Source organism: Protomyctophum parallelum, assembly GCF_964188405.1.
Source record: "Protomyctophum parallelum genome assembly, chromosome: 4".
Classification (NCBI taxonomy): Eukaryota; Metazoa; Chordata; class Actinopteri; order Myctophiformes; family Myctophidae; genus Protomyctophum; species Protomyctophum parallelum.
In genome coordinates, this window is record NC_139700.1 from 724,577 (window position 1) to 735,939 (window position 11,363).

Below are 11,363 nucleotides of genomic sequence, written 5' to 3' on the forward strand. Positions count from 1 at the left end.
AAGGGGGGGGGGGGAGGGGCCAGGGGGGGGGGGAGGGGCAGGCAGGGAAGGGGGAGGGGCCAAAGTGGGGGGGGAGGGGCCAGGGGGGGGGAGGGGCAGGCAGGGAAGGGGGAGGGGCCAAAGTGGGGGGGGAGGGGCCAGGTGGGGGAGGGGTACGCACGCACGCACGCACACAAGCAAGCACACACGGAAGGGGGAGGGGCCAGGGGGGGGGGGGCAGACAGACGACAGACAGACATATGAGCGATATGAGCTTGTAGGTCTGCTATTTAAAAAAATCACACACACACACACAGACAGACAGACAGACAGACAGACAGACAGACAGACAGACAGACAGACAGACAGACAGACAGACAGACAGACAGACAGACAGACAGACAGACAGACAGACAGACAGACAGACAGCAGACCTACAAGCTCATAGCGCGCCACCGAGTTATTTAAAATAAATCACACACACACACACACACACACACACACACACACACACACACACACACACACACACACACACACACGCACACTTTTGATTGATTGATTGATTGAAATATTTATTAACAGTTTGCAGAATTTACAGTACATTTCAAGCACAAACTCAATACAAAGACTGTTAACTGTGAGTGGACGACCCAATTAAGCATTACACTTGTTTACAACAGGGTCCACATTGTTCAATTCATCAAAACATTTAGAGACATACAAATAGACATTTCTATGTAGCTAAAGAACAGGAATTCATCATAAACAGAACAGGACAGGAATTCATCATACACACAGATAGTGTGCATAACACTTGTTTACAGCCAAGCCCTGTTCATAGAACATTAACATTTTAAAATGTCGGAGCCCTGGTTTGAACCAGCGGCCTCAGTAAAAAAAAACACTCTGTCCGTCTGCTCTACCCATTGAGCCACGGGTTGCTTACACAGGCAGTACCTTCCGGGGTATGGGATATAGAATAGAGTGGGGCCGTAGCATAGCTATGTAACAAGATCTCGCTGCCTCTCATTGGCCGGTCTGAGAATACATTCATTCCTTCCAGCCTAAGCGACAAGGAGGACAGAGACCAGCACAGCTAAAGAATGGATTACAGCTAAAGAATGGATTTCACACCTCAGATGCTTTGTACTGTACATGGATGCCAAAATTATTTTCTCTCTTGATCCTTAGTCCTTAGTCCGTGTCTCGTGATTCTTGAACTCCGGCCGCGTATGACTGGCTATTGGATCTCAAACCCCGAGGCTTAGCCGTCACGCCACGGAGGATATGAAACCAACGGGATTTATGGTAATTTTCTCTTTTTCCACTTGCAACATGAGCTCAAAAAATAAAACCAGTCAAATGTTAGGGTGCCCTACTGTTACCATGTATTATTGTTGAGTAGAGGACTCTTTTTTCTATCCCATTCATTTATAAAAATGAACTAAACCCTGCATGACGCTGCTTCCCTACGTCATGTCATTGCTGCCTGTCAGTCCAGAGGAGCTGCTGCGCTGAGAACAGTAATTCTTTGGGAATTCATTTACATTAAATCATTACGGTATAGATGTGTCGGTGCATGTGTCAACAACATCCCGATTGTTATGCTTTAGAAGTTTGGACCAAATTATGGAGGTGATTTCTACATGCATCACTGCCCGGCTGTCACAACAATAACACAAGTAAGACGCGACCACAGAAAAGCAACACAATTACACAACGCCTCTAAAGCATGTAACATTGCGTGTTTAAACTGGCAGATTGTTTTATTTGCTTATCTCTGACCAAGGGAATGATGCTAACGGAATTAGCGCTTTAGCATTGCCACAACAACAACAACACACAGCAGACCATACAAATATAACATAATAGAACGTTCCATAGCTCATGACCACTGCCCATTATACTCATTAGAACCCCCAAATGACTCGACATTATTGTAAATATATTTAGCCTGTTTTCTTATGAAGCAGATGAGACGTTTTTGACATCATCATCATCATCATCTTCATCATCATAACTACAGTTGGTAAACAAAGGCTTTGATTGATGAAAATAGCAGATCTGCAATCTTGTAGATTGCCTCTTTCTGACCAAGGCTTAATGTGGTGAAAAGTTTGATGCTGTCAAGACATTTGTCATCCATCTGGATGTCTGCGTTGTGTAAAGTGCCCAGTGTAACATGGATTTTATGTTTAGGCTGAAATGGAGAGATTGACAGCTCTTGTCTGTATTTTTCTCTTCATCAGTACATCACTGTCAGTGACTGTCTGTCTTCATCCCAAAAGAGCTGATCTTCAATCTGCACTGTGCCATAATTATCATATTATGTTGAATACATATGAATACATGAAAGAAAAAGCTAAGTAATAAGCTAGTGGTTCTCAAATGTTTACACATGGATGTGGTTGCATTTCAACACCCTCAGCTAATATTGTTATTTTTGTTGTCCACTCATTGTGTGTGTGTCTGTCTGTGGCAGAAATTTAATTTTGACAACAAGCCACAAGCCAACATGTCGATGACCCCTGGTCCCAGGAGAATGTCTAATTTATGTTTTCCTACTAAGGTCTCAGGGGCACTTACCCGGCGGGCCGAGTACAGGTCATCATGTCCTACTTGTCCAAAGGTCATGCCCCACTTAAAAGTAAGTAAAAAAAAATGATTGTAAAATTATAGGTCACATTTGAACATATTTTGGGGGGGCCCCCAGGTGATGGTGAGTGAAGTGACCATAGTATAATATGGCCCATCTACAAGCTCACAACGCCTCGAAAATGTGAGCTTGTAGATCTGCTTTTTTCACTATATAAACTAAATACAATACCTCAACTTAACTCCTACAATCCCAAGTGCTTCTCAGGGTGGGGGTCCCCAGTTTAAATGTGATTATGTTGGGGGTCCCTCCCAGCCTGAAAAGCTTGAGAACCACTGCACTAGGCTGTACGATAAAAAAACAAAACCTATGAATGACTATGGGTTCACACTTGACATTTTATAATGTCAAGTGTAGCAACGGTGAAAACAGCACAAAAACAGTGCTCTTATTTTCATTTCACAGATCAACGCAGAGTGCTCTGGCCACATTCAGGTGTTTTATATTTTGTGTTGTGTTGTACTCATATATGGTTGCGTCCCCTCTCAAAAGAGCACTCGCCCGGCTGAAAGTGTTATTTAGCTGCCAGGGGCAGGTGGGCACCCCTTAGTGTTTTATTTAGCTGCCGGGCACTCCTTAGTGTCAACGCCTGAGGAACCCAGAGGACTAGGTATATTCATTAACATACAGTAATAGCTGTTTTGTTTCTCAAACAGTAAATCGCTCATTTGATTTCTGGGTGTCAACATTTCTGTAACTCAAACAGCTGAAATCATTTTGCCCCCATATGAAAATATGTTGTTCTAGCATGAACCAGACCAGACAGTATTGACATTGAGTGTTTAAATAAGAATCAATAATGGGGATAAGTCGTGCGTAATACACAGTAGGAAAGCAGACTTACATGAATGCATCATTCGGTATACAGGCACATAGGAGTTGTCTGTCAGTGAGAGACAAATGTTTGTATAGGCCCTCAGGTGTGCAGATTATCAGCCCTGCCCACACCATCAACAGGCAACCTGCTACTGCTCCGCCCGGCACTATGAGCTTGTAGATCGGCTATTTTAGCTAAAGTATAATTGATGCTTAAAACACCAAAAGGGGTCCAGAATGGGTTAAATGAGCATTTGTATAGCAACACAAATTGACATTAATATGACATTAGTTAAGTATTGAATTAAAGCTGCAATGAATACACAGGCCATTCAGAAAAAGTTACATCCAACCAACTATGTTCAGAGAAACAGCAGAGACAGTTTTTAAATGAGATGGACATGTGTATATGATAGAAAACATTAAAAGCATCTTGTTTCACACTGGTGAAATAGTGAATTTCATATTTAATGTAAACATACAGCAGGACTAAGGTGAGGTCAGCGCTACAGCGCTGTAGGGCTTTGAACCCCATATCCAGGCAGAAGCTCGGACAGTACACTATACCAGCGCTTTCTTTTGCTTTGCAACACCATGTCTTTACTTGCATGTGAATTCAGAAATATAAGATAGCCGATCTACAATATATCCTAATAATTAACCCTATAACCTTAACCCACTTTGCTATTGTACATGGTCATTACAGGTCAATCCACTTGGACTCAAGGTGTCTCATCAGCCGTGGTCAGGTCGCCTGGAGGACGGTGTCCTGTTGAGAGACGCAGAAACATCACATGATTCAAGATTGCAACATTGACAGTACAGGTTTGTGCATCAGCAGATGTTTTATTTTATCATGCAAGTAAGGACATGTTAGCATGGCCAAAACAATCACCGGTATAAGGTACTTTCACATTTCTGAAATGGGGTTCGAGTCCCTGCAGTGATAGAAGGCTTAATGTTTTACAGCATGTCCTGCTTGTGTGTTTGTTACATGAAATGTTATCATAAGTCATACAACAGCAATACAACATCATTTGTGTGATATTGAAATGCAATTTTAATTGTCAATCGTCTGAGGACAGGTGTGGGACGTTGCAGTACAGCAATGCACAAGGTGGGGTCTGACAGATGTAAATGAGAGAGAGAGAGATATGAACAGAGTATATAATTGCAAAACATGGTTACAGTCACTAGCAGGCAACTTATGTAACTTATGTTCATTGAGCTGTTTTCTTTTATACTAATATTTTGTTTGTTGTTTCATTTTTCAAAAATAGCAGACCTACAAGCTCGTAGCGCGACACTCAGCCTTTTACTGGGGACCCCCTGGGAATCCCCCAAGGGCCCCCGGGGGTCCACGAACCCTTAATTGAGAAGCACTGGGATGCATTCTAAGCATTCATGCACAGTTATCTTTTATAAATGTCATTTTCAATGTGAAAAGACTGTAGTTCACTCGGTGGCGCGCTTTGAGCTTGTAGATCTTCTATTTTTAAATAGTAGCTGCGTTACCTACGTTTACTGGGGACCCCCTGGGAATCCGCCAAGGGCCCCCGGGGGTCCACGAACGCTTAATTGAGAAGCACTGGGATGCATTCTAACCATTCATGCACAGTTAGCTTTTATAAATGTCATTTTCAATGTGAAAAGACTGTAGTTCACTCGGTGGCGCGCGCTACGCGCTTGTAGATCTGCTATTTTTCAATAGCCTGGGTACCGGCCTGGGTACCGCGCTTCCTACAACAAACCTTGAGTGTGTTTGTGTCTGTGGCTCCACCTGTCTGTGTAGGATGATGCCAGGAAGCTTCAGCACATTGCAGACACCATGGAGGAAGGCACCATGCCAAAGGAAATGGCAGACATCATTATACGTTTGTGGAACGATGGTGGCATCCAGCAATGCTATGAACGAGCCGCAGAATACCAGCTCAATGACTCTGCCGGATAGTAAGTCAGCTCCTTTCTGCTACGGGAAACTTCATCATGGGTGTAAAATGTAGAAGAGTAGCTGTGGCTGACAATAAGTAGTTTAGTACCTCTCAAATACAAAGGGGCAGTCGATGAGTGAGTGGTACTGTATGTCTTTGGTTTCCCTTGTGGGAGATCAAGGTTCAAATCCGGGTGGTTTCCTAAGAACTAACGAGATGAGTAAATCTGTAAGATATGTTACCTTGTGTGAAAAGGACTTGTGTGATCAGAGAAGTTCATTGTTTGGCAGCTACCTGTGTGACTTGGCGAGACTGGTGGTGCCAGGCTACGTGCCTACGGAGCAGGATGTGTTGCGCTCAAGAGTAAAGACCACTGTGTCTGAAACTGAGGAGAATGGATGTATGTTTGTAGTGCGCCTGTATCTCTCAAGATCTTCACTGCAACTGCCTTTCCACCAGGCAGAGACACATACCCCTCTGAAATAAATGCTGAATAAGCCGCTTTATTTAACGGAATGACAGGGGCAGCAGGGAATTCTCCTTTAACCCATTCTGACCTGAGATCAGATTCATACGAGGTTTCCGCCGGACACACACTGGTCCTGATGAACCCATTCTGACCTGAGATCAGATTCTAAAAATGTCAGTCGCTCTTCGATTCTTCAAAAATAGCAGACCTACAAGCTCGTACCGCGCCACTCGGTGGCACGCTATGAGCTTGCACATCTGCTATTTTTAAATAGCTAAAGCATAACATGATGCTAACACCAAATTGGGTTCCCGTTCAGAATGGGTTAACCCATTCTGACCTGAGATCAGATTCATACGAGGTTTCCGCCGGACACACACTGGTCCTGATGAACCCATTCTGACCTGAGATCAGATTCTAAAAATGTCAGTCGCTCTTCGATTCTTCAAAAATAGCAGACCTACAAGCTCGTACCGCGCCACTCGGTGGCACGCTATGAGCTTGCACATCTGCTATTTTTAAATAGCTAAAGCATAACATGATGCTAACACCAAATTGGGTTCCCGTTCAGAATGGGTTAACCCATTCTGACCTGAGATCAGATTCATACGAGGTTTCCGCCGGACACACACTGGTCCTGATGAACCCATTCTGACCTGAGATCAGATTCTAAAAATGTCAGTCGCTCTTCGATTCTTCAAAAATAGCAGACCTACAAGCTCGTGAGCTTGTAGATCTGTGTGTATGAATGTGTGTATGGATGTGTGTGTGAATGTGAATGGGTTAATGTAATCATGCACAATCTATGTAAAGGTGTGTGAATGGGTGAATGTAATGCACAATCTATGTAAAGGTGTGTGAATGGGTGAATGTAATGCACAATCTATGTAAAGGTGTGTGGATGGGTGAATGTAATGCACAATCTATGTAAAGGTGTGTGAATGGGTGAATGTATTGCGCAATCTATGTAAAGGTGTGTGAATGGGTGAACGTAATGCACAATCTATGTAAAGGTGTGTGAATGGATGAATGTAATGCACCATCTATGTAAAGGTGTGTGAATGGGTGAATGTAATGCACCATCTATGTAAAGGTGTGTGAATGGGTGAATGTAATGCACCATCTATGTAAAGGTGTGTGAATGGGTGAATGTAATGCACAATCTATGTAAAGCGCCTTGGATAAAGGCGCTATATAAATGCACCATTTACCCACTTTATGACATAACACCTCTATAACAACATGTGACTCTATGTGTGTGTGTGTGTGTGTGTGAGTGTGAGTGTGAGTGTGAGTGTGAGTGTGAGTGTGAGTGTGAGTGTGTGTGTGTGTGTGTGTGTGTGTGTGTGTGTGTGTGTGTGTGTGTGCGTGTGTACGCTCTATGAGCTTGTAGATCTGCTATTTTTAAATAGCTAAAGCATAACATGATCCTAACACCAAAATGGGTGCCCGGTCAGAATGGGTTAAGAGTGCAGATGGACCCATATCCATGTGTTCATGTGTACATTAACCCGTGATGGTCCATTTGGTTCCAAACTATCACTCATTTTCCTTTCCTTTCCTTTCCTTTGTTTAAATAACTTAAGTCCATGCAGGATAACACATCGAAGAAGGTAAACTCATGAGCCACGTGTCCTCCTCTCTCCCTCTCACCAGACACGGAGACATGCGACTACGGCTGGCACAAGTTCCAGGGTCACTGCTACGCTACTTCCCCACCAGGAAGAGCTGGGACGCGGCCGAGAGGGAGTGTCGTGTCCACGGGGCCCACCTGACCAGCCTGCTGTCCCACGAGGAGCAACACTACGTCAACCGTACGTCCCACAAACGCTAATATGGTATCCGTTTCGCATTCGGGTTCTTGGAAACGCCCCCCAGCCACTGCGTTAGTTTGACTGAGGTTAGGTTTAGGTATAGTTTTACTGAGGTTAAGGTTAGGGTTAGGTTTAGGTATAGTTTTACTGAGGTTAAGGTTAGGGTTAGGTTTAGGTAGGGTTAGGGTTAGGTTTAGGTATAGTTTTACTGAGGTTAGGGTTAGGATTAGGTTTAGGTATAGTTTTACTGAGGTTAGGGTTAGGGTTAGGTTTAGGTATAGTTTTACTGAGGTTAGGGTTAGGTTTAGGTATAGTTTTACTGAGGTTAGGGTTAGGTATAGTTTTACTGAGGTTAGGGTTAGGATTAGGTTTAGGTATAGTTTTACTGAGGTTAGGGTTAGGTTTAGGTATAGTTTTACTGAGGTTAAGGTTAGGGTTAGGGTTAGGTTTAGGTATAGTTTTACTGAGGTTAAGGTTAGGGTTAGGTTTAGGTATAGTTTTACTGAGGTTAGGGTTAGGTTTAGGTATAGTTTTACTGGGGTTAGGGTTAGGGTTAGGTTTAGGTATAGTTTTACTGAGGTTAAGGTTAGGGTTAGGTTTAGGTATAGTTTTACTGAGGTTAGGGTTAGGGTTAGGTTTAGGTATAGTTTTACTGAGGTTAAGGTTAGGGTTAGGTTTAGGTGTAGGCTGTCAATCACAGCGACTGGCCAGTCACAGCGCACCATTTACTCAAATGCGAAACGGGAACCATATCGGCCCCACAAACAGTTGCTCTTTAAACCTCTGCATGCGTTGTCTTCGGGTCAAAAAGACTGGCGGTCAGCATGTTTACCATCAAAAGAATAAAAATAAAAATAAATAGTCATGTTCTTTTGTAAATGAACTCCCTCCGTGATCATGCTATGGCTTCACGCGAAAGCATTAACCCATTTAGACCAGAGTTAAAAAACATTCACTTTGAAAGAATATATATTTAAAGATTTGCGCCACAATCTTATGATTTTTCAATAGCAGACCTACAAGCTCGTAGTCTGTCTGCCTGCCTGCCTGCCTGCCTGTCTGTCTGTGTGTGATTTTTTTTAAATAGCAGACCTACAAGCTCGTAGCGCGCCACTCGGTAGCGCGCTACGAGCTTGTAGATCTGCTATCTATCTGTCTGTCTGTCTGTCTGTGCGTGCGTGCGTCTGTCTATCTGTCTGTCTGTCTGTCTGTGTGTGATTTTTTTTTAAATAGCAGACCTACAAGCTCGTAGCGCGCCACTCGGTGGCGCGCTACGAGCTTGTAGATCTGCTATCTATCTGTCTGTCTGTCTAGCCATTTTATCACCGTAAAGATTTGCCTTTAGGATGGAACCTAGGTATAAGTAATTTCATCTTTTCGATCTGCCTTGCTGAGATTACTTTTTGATCCAAATAGAATGGATTCAGTTTTTCCCTGGTGTAAAGATAGTTTGTTATCAGCGAGTTCAGAGCTGCAGGCCTGCAGGCTAAGTGTATCTGCCTGGGGGCCTTCACACGGAGGTCCTTGCCCAGAAAGGGGCGCTCTCGGCCGGCCAGGGGACCAAGGGGGAGGCCCTTGGACCCTGCCTGGCTGTCTGTGCCTGGGGCATGGAGGTCAGGGCCAGGCAGGGGACCCAGGGGGAGGCCCCTGGTCCATGCCTGGCTAAGTGTCTTTGCCTGGGGCCTTTACACCCCCAGGGCGCAGCTCCCCCCCCCCCCCCCCCCCCCCCCGCGGCCACAAGGCGGCGCTCTTCCCCGGGCAGGGGACTCAGGGGGAGTCCCCTGGTCCATGCCTGGGGCCTTGGTTCCAGAGGACAAGTTTCCCCTGAAAACAGCAGATCTAGAAGGCGGATCTGGGGGGGCCGCAGTAGCCCCCCGCGGCCACCAGGCCGCGCTCTTCCCTGGGCAGGGGGACCCAGGGGGAGGCCCCTGGTCCATGTCTGGCCCTGGGGCCTTGGTCCCAGGGGACAAGTTTCCCCGAAAACAGCAGATCTATGAGGGTGGATCTGTGGGGGGTGGGGGCGCAGTTGCCCCTTGTGGCCACCAGGCGGCACTCTTGCCCAGGGGGAGGCCCCTGGTCCATGCCCGGAGCCGGATCCGAAGACGAAGTTTCCCGGGGCATAGATACGGTCCCCGCAGTAATGGTCGGACTAACGGGAGGTCGAACCAATGAGCTGTCTTTTTCCAACAACAAAAAAAATCCTGTTTGACCCAATTGTAGCCCATTCACTGAATTAAACTGTGCCACCACTCAGACTTATCAAAGATCTCCGACTCTGATCATCTGACTACGTGAAACTCGTTTTTAGCGGTGTAATCACGGTATAAATCACAATTGTTGTTTCAGATTAAAAAACTCGAAATTGCTGAAAATAGCCATTTATTAAAATAGAATCCCACAAAGAACAAGACTACAGATACACCAGTGACAAAAAAGCACAAGGTCAAATATGTACACTTCAAGACTACTGTATTTTACAGCATTCATCATACTGCTGATCATAACCACTGGTTCCATTCAGACACACAGACAATGCAACATTCATATCTATAATTATCTGGCAGCAGGATTAGAGCTGCTTGAACTAAGAGTAGGACAGACTGATGGGGCTGCAATAATAACCAAACTATCTACAAACATAACAAAAATAACAAAAAAATAACCACATGAACTATAGCATCCTTTTTCTGGGATGAACATTCGGCAAAAATAGATGATATATTCTGTAATAAAAAACAGTTACTTTTCAGGATTCAAATAAAAAAAGAAAAACGGCAAAAGCACCAGATAGACAAGCTCAAAATGTGTCACTTCACTCCGCATTTCGAGCTTGTAGATCTGCTACTTTTTATGCTTTTGTGTGACATGTTGGCCTATGGATGATGTTTTCAACCATTTCGATAAAGGGCCACTATTTATTGTAGTGTGTACATAGAGAAACATTAGGGGGCCTACTGTAAAGCCTGGGGGACTCTGGACAGTACAAGTAGTTAAAACCTTCACATAAGAATACTTTTCTTTTTTTATAATAATTAACATTTTCTGCATTTCAGCAACATTGCTGCATTTTACATTTACATGATATATATATATATTTTATTTTAAAGAAAATAGAAAATAAAATGTCATTAGGTTAAACATAAAAAACCCCAAATATATTTACATTATTATACAAATCATACCAAACATAAAACATCATGAACATAAAAGTATGCAAAGTCCTGTGTACTTACATGTTCCTATAGTTCCTATAGTCTTCATTCTATAGCTTTAACCAGAGCCATAGACTAAGTTACGACAACTCTGTTCACTTCATGGGGCCAGGCTCTTCTACATAGACTAGAAGTTTATGGAATGCATTGGAGTCTATGGGCTCGCGCGAGTACATGAACCACTGTTTTCTTCCCCCCCAATGTCGTAACTCTGTCTTACTCTATGGCTCTGGCTTTAACCAGCTATAGTCATGATAAGAATCTGAACGCCAATAGCTTCAGGTGGAACCATTTTGAAAATAGAAACTGTAGCCTACTCATCACAGTTCAAGCTACAGTACATACATTTACTGACAAAACACTTAAGGCAAAATGTAGCTTCAAGTTTACAAAGAAACTGTAAACATATAGTAATGAACAACAACAACAACAAAAGCATGTGACCGTGTGAAACCTTTAGACATTCAAAGGCGAAATTGTTTA